We start from the raw sequence: 27,451 nt of genomic DNA on the forward strand, positions 1-27,451 counted from the left end.
TCCATATCATCAGACAGCGAGATGTAGATGGAGTCATCACTGTTTGGTGGACGGTACAACACACATATGAACAAGAGGTGGGAGCGAAGGGGAAGCCGTAGCCAGAGGTATTCCTGGGGGTGAGGTGGAGAGAGTGCAGTGCAGGGCGAGTGAGGAAGAGAGTTTTTGATAAAGATAGCAACCCCGCCTCCAGGACGAGGCTCAGGTCTATCATACCGGAGGAGGGAGTAGCCCGGGAGAGATACTATGGAATCAGAGACATCATAAAGGAGGAAAGTTTCTGTTAAGCAGATCACGTCTGGTTTGACAGAAGCAACCTGTATGGAGAGATCAGTTAAGTTTGAACGAAGGCCCCGGATGTTTGAGGTCCATACCGTTAATGAAGAGGAAGGGGGAGCATCAGATACAGAACAGGGGGGAGGAGGGGTAGGGTAAGATGTGGAAGAGGTGGAAGAGATAGGGAGAGCTGTTGAAGGTGTGTCAGAGATTTCAGAATAGCTCGGAGAAAGGGAAGGATGTGGCGGACAAAAGGTTTGATGGTGATTGGGTGAGCCACAATGAGGTGTTATTTGAGGAGGGGGAAGAGCGAGGCAGAAGGTTGGGGGAGATGGAGGTGAGAGTTTGAAGGGGGAAGAAGCGGGGAGGACGCTTTGAGGAGGGGGAGTGAGAGGGGGGAAATTGAGAAGCAATGAGGGTGGGGAGATTTGAAGGGGAGGGGTGAGGGGGGAGTTTGGGAGGGAAGGGACAAGGGGAGGGATTTGAAAGGGATGGGATATGGGGGAGATTTGGAGGGGAGGGGTGAGGCAGGAGAAAAGGTCAGGAGGAAAGGACACGGAGTCCAGGAGCAGCAGGGTACGACTGGGTATGGTGGGTACAGAGAGGGATGGGTTTGGGACACAAACATATGATGTGTACAAGTACCTTTTTGTGGAATCTCTGGTTGTCCTTGTGTATTCTTGCAGGCTCCATTTCCCATTCTGCCTTTTATCAAAGTAGCGTTGGATGTGTTGTAGTTTGTTCCTCTAAAGCTTCACTCGTACCTCCAGGAAGGGTCTCTCCACCTGTTCACACGGTGATTTCCAGAGAATCTCCCTCAGCCGTGGCTTTTGCACAATCCAATCTCACAGATCAGTATTTGCAGATGAGCCGGAGGGTCAGTATGAAATGGGTGAATCCTCAGGTGTCCGCTCTGTTGACGGGGAAATCACACAATGGTAACCGCACATATATATCTGTATATAAACTCACCACCTTGCTCAATTTTCCCAGGTTGTCTCCACATTGTTAATATCTCGCAAAGATATCAAAGCTTCTTTCTTGAGACCGCATTTTCATCAATCAAACAATCAATATATTCAATTCAATTTATTCAGTTAAATTTATTCAATTAAATTCAATCAATTAGATTCAATCAATTAATAATTCAATCAATTATTCAATTTCAATTAATTCATCAATATTCATCAATAAATCAAATTAATCATTTTGGATGACTCCTTGCATAAGCCCTTTCCCCAATGATGTCAGGACAGGTCCATCCATTGACCGTCACCTCTGGTTCGTACCTCATGTTAATTGATGAATCACCGTCCTGTCCTAGGGTCATATCTGACATATTTCCCCATTTTGCCTGGTCTCCACAAATTTTCTTTGCAACCACTAAAGGCAACTCATCCTTCATTCGTGAGACAGCCAAAATGGATGGCAGATATTAAAGTTCTTTGGGAAAAATATCTCATCATTTTCTTTTAATAGTACCCAAAATCTCTTGGCAATATAAATTTCGTAAAACTCCTGAAATGGGACTGTCAAATTCCTTCAATCATGCTAAATTTTGAAACTCCATCGCTTGTAATACCCAATTTATCCCATAGGGCTTGAAAGTTCTTTCCCAAGTTCATGCAGCATTCTGCATTTGAACCCTATGATATTGTTGCGAATATGGAATTTGGCCTCCATATCCGCTTGTAAATATTCCCCTATTTTCCCCAATACTCCCCAACTATCCCCAATCCCCCATTCCCTAGTCCCATTGTCTGTAAACAACAATCAGTAGAGCCGACCTTCCCCTTATTCCCCCATTAAATGTCGTGCCCAGGTCCACCGCACCACACGTAGACAACTTTCGGACATCTTGCTAGTTATTCTTAGTCTATGTCAGTTAAGGCCTCGTTTCCATTAATTATGACTCTTCGTTGCACCAGAATGTGATTATATGGCACCAGTAGTGAGTTTAGGACCTTTCCCATACCTCCTCCCATCTTCTTCCCCGTCTACAACAACAGAGGGGCACGGCGCTGCGCGGGGGGGAGTGTGCGTCCTCCCACCGGCTCGGTTCGCCGCCATCGACAATGCGCTCCAGACGATGCGCTCCAGACCATGCGCTCCACGGGGTTACCACGAAGGGGCTCCTTGTCAGCTCCTCGTCAAGGGCGGAGCCTGGTAAACCCCCCGCACGCACCCAATGAGAAGCAACGTGCCGATTCCACGAGGCGGAGCTAACGAGCCGAGGGCGTGTCACTCCCCGCCGGATATACGCGGCCACGCGCCGGAGGTGACGTCAGATGCGCCCCCAGCTTGAGACGAAAAGACGCCACTTCGAGCGCTGTGCAACCTTCCGCATCTCTGGACCGGACCGGGTCGATCCTGCCCTGAGCCCAGGAGAACCTGGAGCCATCGACAACCGCTTTCCTGCCATCAACCCCCGTGTGAGTCAGCCTTGTCCCGTTTGCCTGTCGTCTGTTGGGGAATAATATAAGATTGTGTCTAAGTGCTTGTCTTTCTATGTTGTACCTCTCGTCCCTGTAATCTGACCTTCCGCACGAATATAATCTCCTCCGGAGGTCTTGAGAACCGTATCCCTGGTGTCTGTCATTATAATTCAGCCGTGTGTCTTCTTTTTCCTTATTGAGCCAGCGTGGCGCGGCTTCGTCAACGTTCGAGTACAATCGGGTAATTTGTGCGGACACGACGGCCATTCCGCTCGGCCCACCTTAACATCAAAGTCGTGTCTGTAACAATATCATTCATAATAATCATCATGATCTTATAGTCATGGTCCTATCATAATCATCTATTTAAACGAACATTTCCTTTATCACCACAGCTATGTGGTATAATCAACAATAGAATAAAACTGTACATAGCAACAGGCTACCTCATGGCCACTTAGTATACCTATTGACAATAAGTCATAACAATATCGAATAATCATTGAACAATTCAAAAATCGCTTCCACTGCTCCAGCCGCAGCATCCGTGATATTTGTTTGCTCATTCACTATTCCTGATTCGTCATCAAGGATCTCCATCATCACACAGCGTACTTAATTCCGCATTTTAATGAGAATTCAACAGGAATTTACGACTCAAAGGAAAAAGAACGAGCAGACCTTTTGCAGGATGATCGTTACAAAAATCGTTACATATATTAAAGTATTTATAATGTCGACAAATCATATCTTAATTCTTACAAGATTTTGGTTCTTTGAATAAATCACAGCACCGGGAGAACCAGCTCCAAAAAATGGATCTTTGTGTTTATTCAGCACCCTAGTAATTGGCTCTTTGTGTACTAATTACACAGCACCCAGGCCCCGCTCATATGGATCTTTGTGCAGCGCTACACAGCACCTGAGCAAAAGGGGTTTCATCTACATTTTCCCTATCCGGTGTACCATCCGTGATATTTGTTTGCTCATTCACTATTCCTGATTCGTCATCAAGGATCTCCATCATCACACAGCGTACTTAATTCCGCATTTTAATGAGAGTTCAACAGGAATTTACGACTCAAAGGAAAAAGAACGAGCAGACATTTTGCTGGACGATAACTGGAATTAGTCGTGAAAATATATCCAAATACACAAAAATACACACCCACACAAATAAACAACATTTATTCCGTTTAACAGAACAAACATTTCCTCTATCATGACATGCATGTCTTCAAAATTATATGACCAAGAGAAAAAGTAAAATTAATTAAAAACTGCGAGCAGTGATAATCCGGGGACCATACCGCTCCATCCTGATTGGACGAGTGCGTGCTAGAGTCGTTAACAGCGACAGTCCAGATCCGATTGTTCAAAATTTCAACTCAATCGATCGAAAAATGAACGCAGGGATGCATTTTAAAGGTGCAGTGGCACTAACTGAGTTGCCACGAATATGGCCACGAAATTGCCAATATGGCCATCACAAAATATTTTCCTTAATCAATTGGCTCATAGCATAACCAATCTGTAAGTATTTCATCCGAAGATGTATCTCTGAGGACTTTTAATTAAATAAGTCATTTATAAATCAACGAGTTAATTTATTAAATGATTAATCAATAAATCAATATTTTCCTTGACAGCCACATCACTTGGTCAGTGTCATGTCCAAATATCAGCTTCCTTACTCAAAAGGTGCCTGAGTTAATGTAATGTAATTACTGTAATAAGATTACTGCAATTACTGTAATGATTACTGTAATTACTGTAATTACCGGAACTGTAATTACTGTAATTACCTCAGGTAATTACTGTAATGTAATTACTGTAATTTAATAAGAAATGTAATTAATTAAATGAGTACTTCATTAATCGCTCATAATTAAATAACTCGTGAATTCTTATCCGGTTTATTTAACATTTGAGTGTCCCCAAAACGTTGGAGCAAAACGTTGCAACAACGAAAGTAAAACGTTGTGGCGACGTTGTGAAAACGTTAGCAAAACCCAACATTTAAATGTTCACAAAACGTTGGAGCAAAACGTTGCAACAACGAAAGTGAAACGTTGTGGCGACGTTGTGGAAACGTTAGCAAAACCCAACATTTAAATGTTCACAAAACGTTGGAGCAAAACGTTGCAACAACGAAAGTGAAACGTTGTGGCGACGTTGTGGAAACGTCAGCAAAACCCAACATTTAAATGTTCACAAAACGTTGGAGCAAAACGTTGCAACAACGAAAGTGAAACGTTGTGGCGACGTTGTGGAAACGTCAGCAAAACCCAACATTTAAATGTTCACAAAACGTTGGAGCAAAACGTTGCAACAACGAAAGTGAAACGTTGTGGCGACGTTGTGGAAACGTTAGCAAAACCCAACATTTAAATGTTTACAAAACGTTGGAGCAAAACGTTGCAACAACGATAGTGAAACGTTGTGGCGACATTGTGGAAACGTTAGCAAAACCCAACATTTAAATGTTCACAAAACGTTGGAGCAAAACGTTGCAACAACGAAAGTGAAACGTTGTGGCGACGTTGTGGAAACGTTAGCAAAACCCAACATTTAAATGTTCACAAAACGTTGGAGCAAAACGTTGCAACAACGAAAGTGAAACGTTGTGGCGACGTTGTGGAAACGTCAGCAAAACCCAACATTTAAATGTTCACAAAACGTTGGAGCAAAACGTTGCAACAACGAAAGTGAAACGTTGTGGCGACGTTGTGGAAACGTTAGCAAAACCCAACATTTAAATGTTTGCAAAACGTTGGAGCAAAACGTTGCAACAACGATAGTGAAACGTTGTGGCGACATTGTGGAAACGTTAGCAAAACCCAACATTTAAATGTTCACAAAACGTTGGAGCAAAACGTTGCAACAACGAAAGTGAAACGTTGTGGCGACGTTGTGGAAACGTCAGCAAAACCCAACATTTAAATGTTCACAAAACGTTGGAGCAAAACGTTGCAACAACGAAAGTGAAACGTTGTGGCGACGTTGTGGAAACGTTAGCAAAACCCAACATTTAAATGTTCACAAAACGTTGGAGCAAAACGTTGCAACAACGAAAGTGAAACGTTGTGGCGACGTTGTGGAAACGTTAGCAAAACCCAACATTTAAATGTTTACAAAACGTTGGAGCAAAACGTTGCAACAACGATAGTGAAACGTTGTGGATTATCCCAATGGATAATCCCAATGAATCACAATGCAATCCCATTAAAATCCCATTAAAATCCCATATCTTGTCACCCTTTGCATTGTTGAAAGCAATTAATTCCATAACTCAATATTACCTCTATTTATATACATATACTAGGGTGTGCCCGCACGTACGTGCTTGCCCGTACGTGCTTGCAAAAAAAACATGCGTGCAAGCAACAACAAAAACTTTGAAACCACGTGGCAGTAACGACCACAGAACCCCCCTTCTATTTACATGCAATGGTTTGGTCCATTCGCAAAGCCAAAGCGAACGACCACAGAACCCCCCCCCCCTCTATTTACATGAAATGGTTTGGTCCATTCGCAGAGCCAAAGCGAACGGCTTGCGAGTACGGTGACCATACCTTGGGACCCACTTGTCCGATTAATTTCAAACCTTAACAAATTTTCCATTCCTTCCCTTCTTTCGATCTTTCGATGTGGGGATGGGTTCTTTTTAGGATCATGTTGCATCGAGCATTATTTTCCAAAACAGTGTGAACATTAACCCACACCAAAACCTCTGACATCCCACCATCAACACCTATTGTAAGCGTGCCGAATCAGTAAGCATCACCCCTCCTATGAGCCTCGACCAGAGGGTGGTTGTTACTCACAAACACTCGTCGCTAGCTGTTCCATTGTCTGCCGATTCCCACTCTGCTGATTTTGTCTCATAATCACCAAACAAGAACAGTACACATTTCCTGTAATTATCTCTCATAATCAGGATAAATTTGGAACAGCCCTTAAACTAACACCAAGCAGATCAATTTTTATATTTAGGTTGAGGTTTCACACAAACTGGTTAACTAAATAATACAAAATTGTTATTATTATGCTATTTATCTGGCAAATTTCGTCAAAAAAAACAACAGCACTGGTTTTGTTTCACCCATGCTATTTATCTGGCAAATTTCGTCAAAAAAAACAACAGCACTGGTTTTGTTTCACCCATGCTATTTATCTGGCAAATTTCGTCAAAAAAAACAACAGCACTGGTTTTGTTTCACCCATGCTATTTATCTGGCAAATTTCGTCAAAAAAAACAACAGCACTGGTTCCGTTTCCTGGAAGCAGGGTGCCGGAATGGACATGAGGGACAATGAGGGACAGTGAGGGAGTGTTGGTATGCAATTTTTATCCAATCGCCATCTTTCACAGTAATTCTGGACCGGCATGAGGTGGGATTGTCTGTCATGAATTTATTTGTTGATCGAACGAGTTTTAATTTGTCTAAATCCGACCAGTCGTTCCAAAGATATAAGCCTTTTTGTCGCAATACCATAAATTGGAATGAGGTAAACATATATATATATATAAATATAATTCCCTTTCCCGGTTCCCTGTCGCTCGCCGAGCAAGTAGAGTGCTTTGAACAAGTGCAAAAAAAAGAAGTACTTTATACGTGTACGGGTGTGTAAACGAGTGTACCGGCCTTACACGTCCTGGAAGCAAATGGTCGCAAGGTGCACGCTTGCTCCGTTTGCTCCCAGGTCACAGTAAGACCCTTAATGACCAGCGCAAAAATACGTATTTACAGAAATCATTTAGGAAAACACGAATAAATAGAATCATTTAACACGTTTCATCCTTGTATTACCTATGGACAATCGCCAGTCCCACACAAATCCTCCATGTATATACAACATAACTATTCCCAAGTTCGTAAATCATACTGGACAAAACAAGACATACTCACCTTTCAAAGACTTGTTTGTGTCCAGTTGATGTCAGCGGTGCCTCCAAATTGTAGGGGAATTTGTAGCTGAGAGACTCAAGACTCCAATGACCGGACACAGGTTTACAAAAGGTCTGGTTTATTAACTGGTTATTCACTTCATTCCATTTACCAAATAATACCGCATAATTCAATGGCTGAGATTAACTCTTTTCGCATGGTCCTTCTCGTTCGGCTGATGTTCCTCCGCCACTCCCGTTGGTCAGAGCTCCTCGTAGCAAGTCCTGTCGACTCCACGTTTGCTCTCGTTTATATGGACAAACTGGACTTAATCCCCTCTCCGCTAATGCCCCGAGGTCATGCATGTACCAAGTCCTGGTATCAGCTCGCTCCCCTCCTGTTGTGAGTTCCGTTTACCAAACGATAGGGGGGTGCTTCAGCCAGGGGCTGTGACCAGGTGGACAAGAGATTATCATGTTCGGGCGCATTCCTGACACTCATTTACAAACTCGTCTTTCACAGAGTTTGCATGTAAAATGTATCTGCTTCGTTACCAGTTTAATTAATAAGTTACCAGTGCCAATTAATAAGTTACACTGAGTTACACTTCCACAAGGTCAATATGCGAGGAATCTCTCCAGATTCCTGTTTTGCAGAAGTGAATCCAAACAAAAGAAATGACAGATGGTGAGATGCCCCTGAACCAATTCCCCATATAAGTTCCAGTGACTTGTGATTTGTTCACTTGGCTAATTGGTGCTCATTTTAAAAGTTTTCATGAACCAAATTTATAGTGGAATGAAACGGGTTTGAATATGGACCCAACTAAGTTTCATCTTCCCCCATCCAAAACCTTAATCTTTTCTACCCCCGTTGATTCACCCCAGATCCACTTTTGTGGAATACCGACTTCTTTCCTGGAAGTCCTAGCAGTGTCCACGTGTTTGTTTTTTTTTTTGTTTTTTTTTTTTTACCTCTCCCACCCCCTTCCCGTGCCTCCTCCCCCAAGCCCTCTCCCTCACACAGATCTCCCGATGTCTCTGCTCTCCATCTTGTTCTCCCGCTCCCTTTATCATGTTTTATGTTTTATGTGTCAGTTTGTCTTTTTGTGATCAGTTTGCCTTTTTAGCTCTGACACAAACCTCGACCTTGTATACAAAGAAAAAAAAAAAAAAACCTATAAACTGTCATCCTGGTATTTCCCATGCAGGTTGAGACATCATTGTCACAATCCCTCGAAAGGGTGTTGAGCCAGAGGACCCACTTGCCAGTACTGGTCATTGGTGGACGAACAAATATCCCACAGTGTCTCCCACGAAGAGTAGACGAGTTATGTCTCCAGCACCTTGAAACATTTCCAAATTCCTGTTGTGATTGACTACTGGGAAGTCAAAAGCAAACCATCCAGCTGAACCCTCCCTAAAAGTACTTTGGCAGTCCTGATGCTCCATAAAGAGTCCATTGATGATGATGATGTTTCCGGTGTCCTTGGTCACAACCACAGTGTCATGTATGCAGTGCAAATGTTCACCGTTGTATCCCTACACCGGGACCCGGTTGTATCCCTACGCCAGAGCTCGGATGGCGCTGCTGTGAATCGGGCCTTGAACGGCAGAGTGAATAAACGCGTACGACAATTGATCGTAGTTTGTCGAGATACTTTACATGGCGACGAGGATAAACATCTAGACCATGACATCTTTCGGCCATATCGATGAATTCGACCCTCATGAGGGGGATTTTGACACGTATTCTGAGCGGTTGTCTTTCTACTTCGAGGCGAACGGCATCGCGACCGAAGGCCGGATGAAGGCCGTCTTCCTCTCCGTTTGCGGAGGTGAGACGTTCACACTCGTTAAAAACCTGATTCGGCCTCGGACAATCCAGGAGCTCACGTATGCAGAGCTCAAGGCCGCTTTGAAGGAACATTGCAATCCATCTCCTTCAGTCATCCTGTGTCGGTTTAATTTTTACATGTGCAGACAGCAGCAAGGTCAGTCGATCGCAGACTTCATTGCACACCTCAAAAAACTGTCACATCTGTGTGAGTTTGGGGACACGATCGATGACATGCTTCGTGATTTGCTGGTGGTTGGCATGTCCGATGACCGCACTCGTAGACGCCTGCTTGCTGAGAGAAGACTGACGTTCCAAAATGCCAGAGACACCGCCATTTCCATGGAAAGTGCTGAACGCAACGCTACGAGCATCGGTGCCACTCGCTCGTCTGGTACCAGCCCTGCTGTGAATCGGTTGGATCATGTTCAGCCAAAACGTTGGAACAAGGCTCCTCGTCAGAAGCCAGTGCAGTCTCAAACCCACAACAACTGTTTTCGGTGCAACGGAAAGCACCCTCCGGAGACGTGTCGGTTCAAAGATGCCACCTGCCATTTCTGTTCGAAAACTGGCCATATTGCTCCAGCTTGCATCACTCGCAAATCGGGAAAAGGAAAAGCTGCTGACAAGATTCATCAGTTTATCGGTTCGGAGGAACCCGAGCTTGACCAGGTGAGCTCTGTTTCCGACAACTCAGAATCGTATGACCTGCTTCATATTGATTCTCACCATAGGCGGGACCCTCTTCTTGCCAATGTTGTCGTCAACAATCGACCATTGCAAATGGAGGTCGACACTGGTGCGGCCGTCTCGCTCATCAGCCATGCTGTTTTCACAAACCTGTGGAGTGATGCTGACCGACCCCATCTGAAACCTACTACCTATGGACTCTCCACCTATTCAGGTGAGAAGATTGTTCCCTGCGGTACATGTGACTTCACGGTGGGCTACGATAACCGTGAGTTTCATCTACCCCTGATCGTCAATCCTGGAAAGGGCCCTTCCTTACTCGGCAGGAACTGGTTGAGCATAATTCGACTGAAGTGGGAAAGCATTCATCAACTCCGGGCAACCAACGTTTCTCCTACCGCAGCATACACACTCAAAAATGTGCTGGATATGTACCCGGATGTCTTCAAGGATGAGCTTGGAACCTTGAAAGGACATACGGCTAAACTCAGGGTTGACCGGGATGCCAATCCTATATTTTGCAGGGCTCGCCCAGTCCCTTTCGCCCTGCGTGAGCGGATTGACAAGGAACTGGATCATCTTGAAAATCTCGGGATCATCGAGCAAATCCAGTATGCCGAATGGGCGGCGCCCATCGTTCCGGTCATAAAATCGGACCAGTCCATCCGCATATGTGGAGATTATAAAATGACCGTGAACAGGTGTTCTTCATTGGATAAATATCCAATCCCAAGGAGCGAAGACCTCTATGCTCGTCTCACGGGAGGCAAGACTTTTACGAAACTCGATCTCAAATCCGCCTATCTACAGCTCTGCTTGGACGAGAATTCGAAACAGTATCTTACCATCAACACGCATCGTGGGTTGTACAGGTACCACCGACTTAGTTTTGGAGTGAAATCTGCACCTGGAATTTATCAGCGTGTCATGGACAGTTTGTTTGCCACCGAACGCAATGTCGTTTGTTACCAGGATGATATTGTTACAGACGCGGCTTTTAAATGTTATATTGACCGAGCGGTGGTGTATTTAACCACGTCCGAACAGTTACTCCCCGATTAAAACCCGATTCCCCCCGACGTTGACCAGATCGCCCCACAGATATTCAATCGGGAAATCTCTAAAGCGACCGAAAGAGAATCATAAAGAAGAAGAAGAAGAATACAGAGGAAGAACAGATTTTATTATACACACACAAGCAATGGATGGAAGAAGCAGTAACACAGCGAATCGTTAACTTACACTATTCATTTTTACTTAGCCCCAAGACAAACGAGTAGGACAGGATGTTCACACTTACACAGGGGATATTGCAGGCAGGTAGGGCTTGAGATGGATTGCTTGAGAGGGAGGCAAGGTCGGGAGGCCGCAGTTCGCAATTCCTCGCGGTTTTGGCGGGAAACCCTCCGTCGTGTATCCACCGCGGTAGACGTCACGCGCTGGTTCGGCACACCTGCTCCTCTTCTTTGGGGTGGAGCCGTCTCCCTCCTTTCAGCGCGTCTCTCCAAAGCTGGTTTCCTTGCCGAGTACCTCTCCTCTTTGGCTTGGAGCGTTTCGCATCTCACCGCCTCTTGGTGCAGTCTCTTTGCTCATCTCCCAAGGCCATCTGGTAAAGCAGTCCCTTACAGTCGCTTTTATCACCTCGAGCGAAATCAAGCCGCCGACTCCGAGGGCACGCCTACCGGGTCACTCACCGCAGTGTTGATTGGCTGTTAGGGCTGGTTCACTCCTTCCCTCTTATGACGAGGTGGAGACACGCCTTTCTTCCCCAACCCTACCTCGTGGCCAATGGTGGTTTGAAGAAAACCGGCCAAAATGCGGAAGGCAATTGGAAGGGAGGTTTTGGGGAAATTGGAAGGGCCTACGCTTATTTTGTTTGATACAATGCAAAGTCAATCTAGTGGGAAAACACATATTTAGCCTACATGGAATAAGGAAATACACTATTTAAAAGATATATCGTGACCTGCGTGTAAGTTTCATGCAATTAACTAGGACGCCGACTGCGACCATTATTTACATTAACAGGGTGTTACCGTACTTTTGTAACGTTCACATTGTAACGTTTCCACATTCGTTACACGGCACCCTCCTTTCTTCAGGCCCGTCCTCGGGCCTATTAAACTTTAACTTAGTGTGACACGTCGGTGTAATTCCCTCTACAATTAACCTGACCCTGAGTGTGACAATCTTAAAACACAAATAAGTATGTCCCCCTATTGCATTGCATCCTGTCTAACAGACTCAAGCCCACAGCTAACCGAATTACGGAATTATTCTCAAACTATACATTTACGGTGGGGAGCATTATTTACAATGACGTGATTTCTTATTTACAACGCAACCCAGGACCTGTGTTTTTGTTTTTTTTTCTTTTTAGGGAACAAGAGAAAGAAATTCCTGTTGGGAGGGAGGAGACAGCACGCATTGCATCGATGCACCAGTACCAATACCACCAAAGCACCCAAAAGCACCAAACACCACAAAGCACCACAAAGCACCATCCGGTGCGCAGTCACCATGGTTCATAATATAATAAACACAACAAAACAACTGGTGGTGGTCTTCTCTTTCTCTGCTGGGCCGATGTTCTTCCCGATGTCTTCTGGCTTCATGCGGCCTAGTTGGAAATAATAAAAAGCACAACTTGTGTCCATTTTTATTTAGGGCCTCAGGGGCCAACTAAGGGTGGTCCACCTGTTTGGCATAGGTGCCACCTTACCGAGGTCCGCAAGCAAGATTCCCTGGCCACTATGGCCGGTCTCCAACAGAGGTGCCCTGCCCCAGAACCTGGGGTCCATCAAGTGGTACTTGGCCGCAGAACAGCGGTCCATACAGTGGTACATCAACGCAATGCATGCTGGTTCTGGGAATCTCGGGCGCACAATGGCCACCTCACGCACGCTCCCATCGGCACCCAATGGCGCACAGGTCATGTGGGAGACAAAAGAAAGACAATTGAGCGAGGGGTAAGGTCACAAGGGTGCACGTCAATAAGGCAATGCAAGGCGAAATGCGTACGGAGGGCGAAGTGAGAAAGCTCGTCCCTACCGTACGTCACCCCCCTGTCACCTACCCTACCCTTACCCCATAAGTCCAAAAATCTACCCATTTACAAATTCGTCACTACTGTCACGTCTTCCCCATATTTCCCCTATACCAAATTCGTCTCCACAATCCCTTTACTTCAAAATTTGCCATCACCAATTCATCATCAATCCTCATAAGGAGGGAGAGATGGAATTACGCACAATGTCACACCCACGTCATGATGCGTCTCACAATCCAAACATTTGCATCATAAAAAATTATCAAAACATGGCATGGTGTGGAGTACCTGTCACCTCAGGTGAGTGGATGCAGATGGTGCGAGGAGATCCTTCATCCTAACTATTTTCTAAATGACTTAAACACACTTTACACTACCCGGGGTCTTTCCCTGCCAATCCATTGGCCAACTTACACTATGGGTTCTAATAACCAATTCCCATTGGCCAAACTGTGGTGCTTCTCAATTTGGGGTCTCACTCCCCCGATTCATCTCCCGGTGCTCTCACACAATTTCTGGGCTGCGACGTCTAGCTCTCCCAACAGGTCTACCCACCTGCACACCTCCACCACTGTAGTTGCCACCCGAGCTTACCTAGCTCCTCACCCTAACCTAACTAACTGGGGACAGCCCCTCTCCTGGCTCTGTCACCCCATGGTGCCCTCTGGCACTGGGCTACCCGGGTCCGTCCTCCGGATCCTCGGGCCCCATCCACAACAACTACTACCGGCTCCCAGAGCCCACCTGCGGCCTCACCTGGCCGACATCCTTACAGTGGTGGAGCGCCCAAACAACTACACACACTAACAGGCTACACGCCCAGCCATTTCCACAACACTAATGCACCCATCCAAATACCATTCTGCCACCCGCACCACAGATGCCAATATCCAACCACAATTTACCTGTACCCTCTACCTAACACTTACACTACCCGCCCCGGGTATCCGTGATGGGGGTCCACTCTTCCCCCATTCACACCTTCGCACCATCCACTCCACTCCACAATTTCCACCATTCTCACTCCACGACCATCCATTCCAATACTCCATACCATTTATTCCATACAACCATTTATTCCACACACCTGTCCTCCATTCACCTGTCGTTGCACACCTGTGCAATCATACCTGGTGCCACCTGCACCCTCCTTTCTTCCTGGACCATTTGGTCAGCACAACACGCAATCACCACTACTCCCTCATACACTGCTCCATTCACCTGTTCAGTTGCACACCTGTGCAATCACACCTGTTCAATCACACCTGTCCAATCCTCACCTGTTCAATCTTCACACACACGGCATCATCTCAGCTAACCACTCCCCTCTTAAACTTGCGCTTCCCAGTCGTCCCTTTAAACTATTGCGCTCCCACGTCATTATAATCCACACTAATCTACCTGCGTCCCCACTACAGGTATCAGTCACTAACTAAACTTAACGTTACCTAATGTCATCTTCGCTAGATCCCTATCAATATCCTAACCCACCCGGGCTAGTTTCCACTGCCATACACCCCATAAGCTATTGCGCATTTGCCCCACCTGTGAGGGATGGTGGATTTGCCATCCCACCACATCGGGGGTCTCTCACTATCAATTTTGTTCGTCCAGATTCCAACCAATTCAAAAATTTTCCATTTACTGCCAATTCTACCCACTTTTCGAAATTTCGTATCAATTCACTATCACTTTCACCATCACCCGTCTACTTATTACATCCTCTCGGTGCGCCAATTCACATCTACAGCCCGGCTTCGTACAGCCGAGCAATGAACGCGGATTCTTTTGTGCCGGCGGCTGGATGCGTCCCGCATTCGGGGCAGGGGCGGGGGCTTACCCGGGCCGAGATCCCACGCACCACCTCGGCGTGGAGCCATCCAATGTCCTGATCTCGACCTGCCGGCACCTCTCAACTCAACGTGGTCGCCATGACGACCCTTCCTATTCAGCTGCCCGCTCTGCCTAGTGGAGCCCGGACGTGGCCGTTCCAAGCGAGGCACAGCGCGGATCGTGTACGGCGGTTCTTTCGAAACCGCCGTGGTTCGGATCCCCGCTGGTCCTCGCGGCACGCGAAGCTGCCCGACGCGCGCCGAGGGCCCGATTCGGCTATAAGTCGCCCTAACCGCTAAACCGGTTACCGTCGACGCTTCACCTGGACGCTTACATGCATACGCTACACCTTTCTTGCTCATACATGCAGCTGTTCCCATTCTCCTCGTACCTTTCCTTACACACTTCGGTACACTCATTCCGCTTGCCGACTTGGTCACACACCCGACCACCGAACATTTTGGCACACATTCGTTGGTCGCACACCTCACCAACACACCTCTTCGCGCCCCCTCCTCGGTCACCTCCTCTGTGACAATCACAGGTGTGCTCTCATTCGCACACCCAACCACGTGCCTCACCACCAACTCAAATGTGCCTTCCCACACACGCTCTACCATTCCAGGTGTGCATCCTTCCATTCCAGGTGTACATCCTCACTCACCTGTCATAACCAACTCACGCTCCGTTTCACTCTCACTACTCTCACCTCCATTCTTGACCGCACACTCACCCTTACTCTGGACAGCACACTCTTTCCTCATGCACCCGTCCGTTACACACCTTTCTCGCGCACACCCTCCCGTTACATCCTCTGTAACACTCACCACAGGCGTACACTTCCTTGTTACATCCTCTGTAACACTCACCACAGGTGTACACTCTCTCGTTACATCCTCTGTAACACTCACCACAGGTATACACTCTCTCGTTACTTCCTCCGTAACACTCACCACACCACGCTTCCATGTACCCCCTCGCACACGCGCTTCGACCAACTCACTCTTGATGGCACACTCACTCCTCGGCGTGCACTTTTTCCTCACACACCCCATGGTCGGACATTCTCGCACACCTCTTTTTTCGCACACCTGACCTGTCACACACTTCACCAACGGCCTTTCACGAACACCCGGATCCAAACCAATCCCCAAGCCGACTGAAGCTTTCCTCACATCATATACATTGCCACTCACCTACGTACTTCGTCTCCGCACCTCCTTTGCCACCTGCAAACTCTTTATTTGGTTAGTGAGCATCACATTATGAGTTGAGCACCGACCTTGCACATATTCCGCTATCTCCTCCTTTATTTCTCTCTTAGTTTCCCTCCGTCTCTTCTTAATTTCACTCACCTCTTCTTCCACTTCCTCTAATTTTTGTTTAACCTCTTTTATTTCTCGGTGCGTCTCCTCAAGTTCGTCCTCTAAGGCTACCTTAACCGTTTCGATGTGCGTCCTCACCTCTCGGTCCTTTGTCTCCATTATCTCTGTCACCTCGTCCGCCCTCATTGTCAGTTCCTCACGTACCATCTGACATTGCCTCTGTGTCGCTATTAATTCGTTTTTAATTTCTTTTTGTGTCGCCTTTAACCCTCCTAGTACCGCAGTGTTCTTTTGAACCTGCTCCACTAGTTTCGTTTGTCCCTCTGTCAGCTGTTCCACCTCCTCCGTCAGATCTTCTATTCCCCCTTGTAACTTAGCCGTATTATTTCTCACCTCTTTCTCCATACGCATCTCCCCTCGCTTTACCTCCTCGCGTAGCCCCGAAACCTCCTCACTTACCCCTCGTCGTATTTCCTCCATCTATTTTGTAGATGCCACCCTCATCTGTCCCAATTCATCCCTCTGAGCATCCAGTTTGGTTTCTACCCCGATTTTCACCTCCTCTATTTGCTCTCCCATTTGTTTGATTTCCCTGGCAGATTGTTCCCCTATTTCCCGCAATTTGTCCTCCATCCTATTTTCTAACCCCATTAACCCATTTTTTACCCCCTCTAACTGATTCTCCTGGGCAGCCATTCTGTTTTCCACCCCCGTTAACCCATTCTTTACCTCTTTTATCCCGTTGTCTAACCCCTCAAAATTATTGTCTAACTTCTCACCGGTACCCCTCGCTTCGTCCCTCATTACCCCCATTTGGTTTCCCATTACCCCCATTTGGTTTCCCAACCGCTCACTATCAGCCCTCATTCCCACAATTTGGTCTCCCATTCGTTCCATAAGGGCCCTCATTTGCAACATAAAAAGGTTCGAATCCACCAGGGGCGCTGCCACGGTCGCGGCAAAATTTGGTGCCGCTTCACCCACGTGCGTGAGGACGCCACTTTGCGCGTCTGATACTTCCGCAACCACATTGCTATTTTTCTCCTCCTCCCTATCCTCCACATACATTTCCCCGAGGTCCTGGGTCGATTCCACCCTGTCTATCTCTCCCACCGACATCCGATCGCCTTGATTGTCCATGGCGCGATCTCAAAATTCGGGTTTTGCTTTATAAAACAAAATCAAATTTCGCCGTTATAATTTCGAGCGCGTGAAACGCGCTCCGGATCGAATTCCACTTCCCCAACACCAATTGTTACCCTAATGGTACAATTGGTGTTCCAAAATTTGGGCCTAATAAATTTAGTCCCAGGTCCGAATCCAACTCCTCGACACCAAATGTTACAGACGCGGCTTTTAAATGTTATATTGACCGAGCGGTGGTGTATTTAACCGCGTCCGAACAGTTACTCCCCGATTAAAACCCGATTCCACCCGACGTTGACCAGATCGCCCCACAGATATTCAATCGGGAAATCTCTAAAGCGACCGAAAGAGAATGAAAAAGAAGAAGAAGAAGAATACGGAGGAAGAACAGATTTTATTATACACACACAAGCAATGGATGGAAGAAGCAGTAACACAGCGAATCGTTAACTTACACTATTCATTTTTACTTAGCCCCAAGACAAACGAGTAGGACAGGATGTTCACACTTACACAGGGGATATTGCAGGCAGGTAGGGCTTGAGATTGATTGCTTGAGAGGGAGGCAAGGTCGGGAGGCCGCAGTTCGCAATTCCTCGCGGTTTTGGCGGGAAACCCTCCGTCGTGTATCCACCGCGGTAGACGTCACGCGCTGGTTCGGCACACCTGCTCCTCTTCTTTGGGGTGGAGCCGTCTCCCTCCTTTCAGCGCGTCTCTCCAAAGCTGGTTTCCTTGCCGAGTACCTCTCCTCTTTGGCTTGGAGCGTTTCGCATCTCACCGCCTCTTGGTGCAGTCTCTTTGCTCATCTCCCAAGGCCATCTGGTAAAGCAGTCCCTTACAGTCGCTTTTATCACCTCGAGCGAAATCAAGCCGCCGACTCCGAGGGCACGCCTACCGGGTCACTCACCGCAGTGTTGATTGGCTGTTAGGGCTGGTTCACTCCTTCCCTCTTATGACGAGGTGGAGACACGCCTTTCTTCCCCAACCCTACCTCGTGGCCAATGGTGGTTTGAAGAAAACCGGCCAAAATGCGGAAGGCAATTGGAAGGGAGGTTTTGGGGAAATTGGAAGGGCCTACGCTTATTTTGTTTGATACAATGCAAAGTCAATCTAGTGGGAAAACACATATTTAGCCTACATGGAATAAGGAAATACACTATTTAAAAGATATATCGTGACCTGCGTGTAAGTTTCATGCAATTAACTAGGACGCCGACTGCGACCATTATTTACATTAACAGGGTGTTACCGTACTTTTGTAACGTTCACATTGTAACATTTCCACATTCGTTACAATATTCTGGTTACTGGTCGTACGGACGCGGAACATCTACAGAACCTGGAGAGAGTTCTGAAGAAGATTTCGGACTCCGGCCTACGTTTGCATCGAGACAAGTGCAAGTTTATGGTGCCATCAGTCACATACCTGGGTCATACGATTGATGCCGAGGGTCTACACCTGACAGATGAGAAAGTCCGAGCTATCAAGGATGCTCCTTCTCCACGAGATGTGACCGAATTAAAGTCATACCTCGGTTTGCTTCAGTTCTATGGTCGTTACATCCCGAATGTGACCGACGTTTTGGGCCCCCTTTATCGGCTTTTGAGGAAAGGAGTCTCCTGGAGCTGGGGGTCTACTGAACAATCAGCATTCCAGACCTCTAAGGATCTGCTCAAATCGTCCAATGTTCTCGTTCATTTTGATCCAGAGAAGGATCTTGTGCTGACATGCGATGCCTGTCGGTATGGAGTGGGGAGTGTATTATCACACGTGATGCCTGATGGTACGAAAGACCGGTTGCATTTGCATCCAGAACGTTGTCCCCGGCAGAGAAAAACTATTCCCAACTTGACAAGGAAGGATTGGGAATCGTTTTCGGCGTCGGCAAATTTCGCCAGTACCTTCTTGGACATCATTTCACGATTCGCACTGATCACAAGCCGCTGATCAGTCTGTTTGGTCCAACTAAGGCGACATCTGACACACTACCGCCCAGGATCATCCGCTGGTCCCTGTTTCTCGCTGCTTATGACTACACCATATGTTATAAGCCCGGTTCGTCTATCACAAATGCAGATGCCATGAGTCGGTTACCCCTTCCAGAATCCGTTGATGATTCGCCTACACCAGGATCCATTATCGCACTGATGGATCATCTGGAAGATTGTGCTGTCGATTCCGGCCAGATCCGCACTCATACTCGACGAGACCCCGTTCTGTCCAGAACTGTCCAGGCTGTACAGCTTGGATGGCATTTGCTACCTGAGGGTGACCCAGATTTTGCGGCTTTTAAAGCACGTAAAAACGAACTCAGCGTGGAAAATAGTTGCCTACTCTGGGGATGTCGTGTCATGATCCCGAAAAAGCTGCATTCCAGGGTCATGGATGAAATCCATGACTGTCACCCCGGGATTGTGAAGATGAAGTCACTCGCCAGAAACTATGTGTGGTGGCCGAATCTTGATGCTGATATCGAACATCATGTTCGACATTGTTACCCCTGCCAGTGCACCCGGAATACACCTGCGAAAGCGCCACTGCATCCCTGGGAATGGCCCAGCGAACCATGGCATCGCCTACATCTCGATTATGCCGGGCCTATTAACGGCAGCATGATTCTAATAATTACGGACGCGCACACAAAATGGATTGATGCCTATGTGACGCGTGGTACTACGTCAGCCATTGTCATCGAAAGACTCAGACGCTGTTTCGCCACTCATGGTCTGCCCAGGATGATCGTGAGTGATAACGGTTCGTGTTTTTCCAGTACCGAGTTTGCCAAGTTCACACGTCGGAACGGCATCAAACATAAGTTTGTCAGCCCACATCACCAGGCTTCAAATGGCTTGGTCGAACGATCCATGGAAATCATCAAATCCGGATTGCAGAAACTTCAGGAGGGAACCCTGGAAACAAAGCTGTCTCGTCTCCTGTTCAAATACCGCATCACGCCACAATCAACAACCGGTGCAGCTCCGTCTGAGTTATTGATGAAACGACACTTGAGATCGACACTTGACAATCTCAAACCAGACATATCATCAAATGTTTATCAGAGCCAGCTTAATCAAAAGATGGTGCATGATAAGACGTCCAACAGTCGATGTATCAACATTGGAGATCCAGTGTTTGCCCGAAATTTTGGTGCAGGTGCGACGTGGCTACCGGGGGACATCATCGAGAAGCCAGGTCCACTGTCCAGTGTGATTCGCCTGCAGGGCGGCCGCGAAATTCGTCGACATCAGGACCACATAACCTACCGTCACTGTGAGTCGATGGAGCCTGTAGCATCGTCACAGTCAGGACAACAGTTCGACCCGCCACTGCCGGAGATCGTCGTGGCCGCTCCAGCCGGCTCGGATGCCCCGAAAACCTCTGCAAACGCTACACCCTTCGTGGAGACCAAAGGAATCACCTCGGACTCTGTATCCACTGGTACACCGCGACCCAAAGGAATCACCTCGGACTCTGTATCCACTGGTACACCGCGACGCTCAATGCGTGAGAGAAAAGCACCCGACCGGTTGAATCTTTGAAGATGTTTTTTTTCACGTTGACACATGTTCTATTTTCACGTATTTTCATTATTCTCATAACCGTTTGCACACATATTTTCACATGTTTTGGAAATGTTGCTTTTGAAATGTCAATTCTGGAAATCTAGCACGTATTGCTCTTGGTAATTTTGGACTTAAAGGGGAGGATGTCATGTATGCAGTGCAAATGTTCACCGTTGTATCCCTACACCGGGACCGGGTTGTATCCCTACGCCAGAGCTCGGATGGCGCTGCTGTGAATCGGGCCTTGAACGGCAGAGTGAATAAACGCGTACGACAATTGATCGTAGTTTGTCGAGATACTTTACAAGTCAAAAGTCAAAAGTCAAAAGCAAACCATCCAGCTGAACCCTCCCTAAAAGTACTTTGGCAGTCCTGATGCTCCATAAAGAGTCCATTGATGATGATGATGTTTCCGGTGTCCTTGGTCACAACCACAGTTCAACATTGTATTTTATTTTCACAGCAGTAGCAGCAAAAAGCTTCATAATATTAACTTTGAAACAGTTGCAAACCAACGAGCTGCAGAGCATGAAACATTCTTGAATGGCTTCTTTCTCATCTCAATATGACCAATTCAACTGCAATTTGTAACCTGTAGGTTAGGGTGGTCCAAAAATTTGAGGATTGGATTTTCATTTCTCCACAAGCCTGCCCCTGTTCCTATTGAAGAAAGTAGTTTGTGGTGAAAACTTGAGCTTGATTGGACAATATTTAGAGGTTGCTCAAAATATTGACAAATTTTAATGAATAAAACCTCCAAATTCCTCCATTGACCTCCAAATTGACCTCCAAAGCTGCTTCAATGAGGATACATGCTCCGTTTCTCAGCCCTGTGTTGGATGCAGTGGTGTCAAACGCTACGCCTTTCACCAACTGTTTGACATTCTACTCCTCAATAAGTTGTATGCATGCATTTGCTTGTGCTACACCAGTGCTTTGGGGAATTTTTGGGACTCCAAGCAACTTCTCAGTATTCATACCAGTTACAAGTATCGCTACCTGATCAACAGATTCTTTGTGATTGCCAGTATAATCAGGGAGCAGTTTCCCACCCCAGTGTAGTAGGAGTGGGCTATTACATGAGAAATTTGCCTTTTCTTCAGTGGCCATTATTTCCCTTCCACGAATTCGAGCACGACGAATTCCACTGTGTGACAGAGAAATGTCTTCAATGGTATGACCAAGAGATTGTGCAAAAGCACTGGCCACAAACATAGCACGCCGATCTGAGAGATTTACTCTGTCCAGAGTTGCCACCATTGCTGGAGTGATCACCTTGATGGGAGCCTTTTTCGCCTGTTTGGCAGAAGATTTGTTGGAGTCTTCCCGTTCAGGCTGGAGTTCCCCAAGGCAGTGTGCTGGGCCCTGTGCTTTTTCTGGTCTTTATCAATGATCTCTCCGACTCTCTGGAAAATCCTCTGTATCTCTTTGCTGATGACTCCACTCTCTGCCGCTCCATTCCTCTTCCCTCAGATCGGCAGTCTGCAGCCTCCTCACTCTCTGAAGACCTGGACAAAATCACAGACTGGTCAAACATGTGGAACATGTCTTACAATCCTGACAAATCTCACACTCTTACTATGTCTCTCCGAAAAGATCGACTGGACAACCCTCCCATCTACTTTCTCAACAATCCTCTCCAAGAAGTTCTGTCGCTCAAGCTTTTGGGTCTCACCATCTGCCATGATCTTTCTTGGGAAAACCACATTTCCAAGCTGGCCTCCAAAGCCAGTCACCGACTGGGCATCCTCCGTCGTGCGAAGTCCTTCCTAGGCACACCTGAGCTCCTCACCACATACAAGGCTTTCATCCGCAGCTCAATGGAATACTGTTCTCCCCTATGGGCTGGTGCTCCTGCCTCACACCTGGCTCGGCTTCACGCTGTTGAATCCAAAGCTTTCAGAATCATTGGAATCTCCCGCGATGAAGCTATCTCTGAGGGCCTTTCACTCACTCACCGCAGGCAGGTAGGTGGTCTTTCTGTCTTCTACCGACTCCTCTCCGGCCTTGCTCCCCCAGCTCTCTCTGTGCTCTGTCCCCCAAATATTCCTACAGGTCGCACAAGATCTGCCAGCCACCCTCTGATGGTTAAACTGCCGAAATCTCGGCTCTCTGCTCACCTTCACTCTTTCATTCCTCTTTTCTCCCGCCTCTGGAACAAACTCCCTCACTCTCTTCAATCCCACTCCTCCCTCCAGGTCTTTAAAACAGCTGTTTACCACCATCTCTTATCTTCCCCCACCCAAAACCTTGATCTTTTCTACCCCCGCTAATTCACCCCAGATCCCCTTTTTTTGAAATACCGACTTCTTTCCTGGAGGTCCGAGCTGTGTCCATGTGTTTTTTTTTTCGTTTGGTTTTTTTACTCCGTGTTTTTTTTTACCTCCCTCGTCCCCCCACCGCCCTTCCCACGCCTCCTCCCCTCAAGCCCTCTCCCTCCCACAGATCTCCCGATGTCCCTGCTCTCAAATGTTGTACCTGTGTGCTTCCCCATCTCCCCATCTGGTCTCCCGCTCCCTTTATTTTGTCTTATGTGTCCGTTTGTTTATTTGTCATTAATGTTGGCTCTTACACGAGCCTCGATGTTGTATACAAAAAAGAAAGAAAAAAAAGGACATTGCTCTCACGCTATGACGCGCATAGAGCTGCCAATGAAGTTTCATTGGCTATGGGCACAACGCAGGACGCGTGGCCACTCGAACACAGGATACTCGAATAGCTATTTTCCCAGAGCTGGTACTCATTTTCCTCACCTCAGAAGGATGTCAGGCTGTGTCCATCCACCTGGTGTTATGTACAGCACAACAGGGGCTCAAATTCAGGACCCCAATATTTTAAGCCAGTTGCCTTAACCAGTAAGCGAACACCAAGCTTTATAAATCAATGACAGCATGTAATAATAGCATTTGCTTATTTGTTGTTTCATATCTTTTGACCTGCAGATTACCAAATCTGGTGTTGATAACGTCAGCGTCGTGCTCTAAATCTTCACACCAGAAACTTGTGCATTTTCACTTGGTGGAGGAACATGGCCGTGTTATAGTTACACTGTCCTGGATTTGAGTTATGTTGTCAACAGTTGCTGTGTCATGACAAATTATAGTTTTATTCACAAAAGTTTCTAAACATCTGTTCAACTATTTCTCTGTGTTTCTGATTTCTGTAGAAAGAAGTTTGTTGCATCAATCAATAATGTATGTTGAAGTTTGTAAAGTTTATGGCATGAGCAAAGAACCATTTCTTGGGCAGTTGGGTTAATTCACCCACAGTTGGGATGTTTCAGTACAACTTGTACAATCCTGATAGTTGTGCTATGTCATACATATTTACAGAGAATTAAGTCATCCCACAACCCTGAATCACGAGCTATGAAGTTTTATTTTAATCCATCTAAAACCTTTTGACACACACCCCTTGTACAACCACCAGTTATCAACTCATTCCATCAAGAGTCCACAAAAGCCAAATAAACCCACAAACCCACAAAGACACTTCTTGAATTATGTTTTGAATATCCTGATCATTTGAGTTTAAAAATTGATTTCTGTTTTAAGAGGTATTTACTTGTGCTGTTCTACAAGTATAAATGTTTCTCATGAAGTTTTGCTTGCTATAAGTATATGAAATATCACAGTGTAAACAGTCATTATGTATTAAAACACCTCTGAAAATTGTGTTGTCATTACCTACTTTATCACCTTGGTGAAACCAAGGGGAAAGGTGAAAACCAAGGGGAAAGGTGAAAACCTCCACAGAAATGAATGTTATAAGTGTCCATGAACATCCTATGTCCAAAAACGTGGCAGAACTGATTCCACAATCAGATTCAAAATATTCAACTAACGAGATACTCACAATTTAGCTTTCACGAGCCTCGATTCAGTATACAAAAAAAAAAAAGAAGTTCAGGACGTATCTACTGTAGTACAATGAATGAGATGTATATATCCATATATACACGTACACACATCAGAAAAAACATTTTATAAAAATAAAAAAGCATAGAATATTCCTACAGGTCACACAAGACCTGCCAGCAACCCTCTTCTGGTGAAACTGCCAAAATCAAGACTCTCTGCTCACCTTCACTCTTTCATTCCTCTTTTCTCCCACCTCTGGAACAAACTCCCTCACTCTCTTCAATCCCACTCCTCCCTCCAGGTCTCTAAAATAGCTGTTCACCACCATCTCTTATCTTCCCCCATCCAAAACCTTGATCTTTTCCACCCCCGTTAATTCACCCCAGATCCACTTTTTTGAAATACCGACTTCTTTCCTGGAAGTCCGAGCAGTGTGCATGTGATTTATACCTCTCCCACCACCCCCTTCCCATGCCTCTTCCCCCCAAGCTCTCTCCCTCCCACAGATCTCCCAAAGTCCCTTTTCTCTACCGTTGTTGTGCTTGTGTGCTTCCCTCTCTATCCCCATCTTGTCGCCCACTCCCTTTATCATATGTTTTTTTGTGTCTGTTTATGTTTTTTGTGATTAATGTGAGCTCTTACACAAGCCTCGATCTTATATACAAAAAAGAAAAGAAAAAGGAATGAATGACAACGGAATGACAAGGTAGGAATAACACCAAAACCCTTTTACGGATTGCTTTCACTATCTTTTGACATTTTGTTATACAGGGTGAGCCAGGAATATGGTCATTTTTAACACTCGTGTAAAGGTAATAAAAAGTTGTATTTCAAAACAAATTTTTACAAGAAAGTGAAGTACATAACATGCCATTTATTTGTGGAAAAGAACATCGTGGAGATGCGCGCCATTTCATCTGACACATTCCTCCAATCTTGGACGCCAATTATTCATGACGTCGTGCAACATGGCCAAGCATTCCCTCACAACAATTATTGTGGGCAATCTCATCATTTTGGCTTAATTCCTGGACAGTTTGAATTTTATGGGGATAAAAGTTTAAATCCTTATGCAATATGCGGCGTAGTGACGTGTGAGAAATTCTTAAGGCTAATGCATGCTTTCGGCTGGAGCGATGCGGACTTCTCAAAACTGACTCCCTTACACGCTCAATGTTTTGTGCCATTCTTACCGATTTGGGTGCTCCCAGCGGTTTCTCTTTTAAAGTTGAACCGGTCCTCTCAAACTTCTGATCACATAACTTGATAGCACGAACAGACGGCACATTTCCATGATGTTGAATATTGAAATGAAGTTTGAATTGACGTTGTGCAGCAGTTGCACTATCATTATTCTTGCAAAAATCTTTGATAGCGAAAGCGCATTCTTCACCTGACCAGTTCCACATGGTTACTCAAGTGTTCTGCCTGCAAAAAATAAAACTAAATCAGTAAAAAAAAAAAAAAATGCATGTTATGTACTTCAATATCATGAATGAATCTATTTTGAAATACAATTTTTTATTTCCTTCACACGAATTTCAAAAATGACCATATTTCTGGCTCACCCTGTACATGGCAATAGTAAGAATTGTATGAATATGTCTATGTTAGATGTAGTTGTACATTTGTAGTTTGGTGGGTGTAATTGTATATTATTAGGCTGTACTCGCAAAGCGGAAAGCAGGGTTAAGTAAGTGGGTGCGTGCGTGCGGACGTAAATTCAACCTATGACGTCATACTTATCATTTAAAAAAATCTACAGGAGGTGCTCCGATGGTGAAAATTTCGTGTCCATCGGACCAACACTTGCAGAGAAAAAATATTCATACTCATCAGATCAAGAGTAGAGGCCGAGATGGTGGCCGTGCCACACGACATATGACATCATAATTATCAATAAATATTCTACAGGACAAGGTGCTCCTATGGTGAAAATTTTTGTGTCAATCAGACAAACAGTGGCAGAGAGAAACAAATTCATACTGATCGAGTCAAGCGTTGTATTTGTATTATGACATCATCATTGACATTTTATTCCCCATGGAGAGTTCTTTACAATGAGCCATGTTTAATTTTTTTCCATGAAGTGGTTTCGGAGATATAGAGGTGCAACCTTATTCGGTTTTTCCAAGATGATGCCTTATCATGTGACCTGTGATGTCATAATTATCATTACAAAAATATACAGGAGGAGGCACTTCTATGGTGCAAAATTTCGTGTCAATCAGACCACGCTTGCCAAGAAAATGAATTTTTAAAATGCAGACATGTACGACATACGTATATAGTATGTATGTACACACGCAAGCAACAGATAACTTAATCCCACTTTTCACTTCGTGAGCGCAGGGTAATGAGTCCAATGATCGAACTCGGCGGTACTATTTTAGCTATTTTTACTATTTTGGCTCTTACACGAGCCTCAATCTTGTATACGAAAAAAACAAACCCTTGTGGACGGAGTAGAGGGTGGTGTATATATGGAGGATAGGACCAGAATTTTGTCCGTTGATCAATGGATGTATTTGGAGTGAAGGTGCGAG

The 27,451-nt window shown here is 45.8% G+C and overlaps 1 long non-coding RNA gene across 1 annotated transcript in view; it reads left to right on the forward strand.

The window, feature by feature from the left end:
- Positions 1-24,710, forward strand: part of LOC144892587 (uncharacterized) — a 46,548-nt gene extending 21,838 nt beyond the window's left edge. Inside the window, exon 4 of the long non-coding RNA XR_013623786.1 lies at positions 23,988-24,710. This is a non-coding gene — a long non-coding RNA (uncharacterized LOC144892587). The remainder of the gene's footprint in view (positions 1-23,987) is intronic.
- Positions 24,711-27,451: the final 2,741 nt, after the last annotated feature.

The sequence above is a fragment of the Myxine glutinosa genome, chromosome 6, assembly GCF_964187855.1.
Source record: "Myxine glutinosa chromosome 6, kmMyxGlut1.1, whole genome shotgun sequence".
In the NCBI taxonomy this organism is placed as follows: domain Eukaryota; kingdom Metazoa; phylum Chordata; class Myxini; order Myxiniformes; family Myxinidae; genus Myxine; species Myxine glutinosa.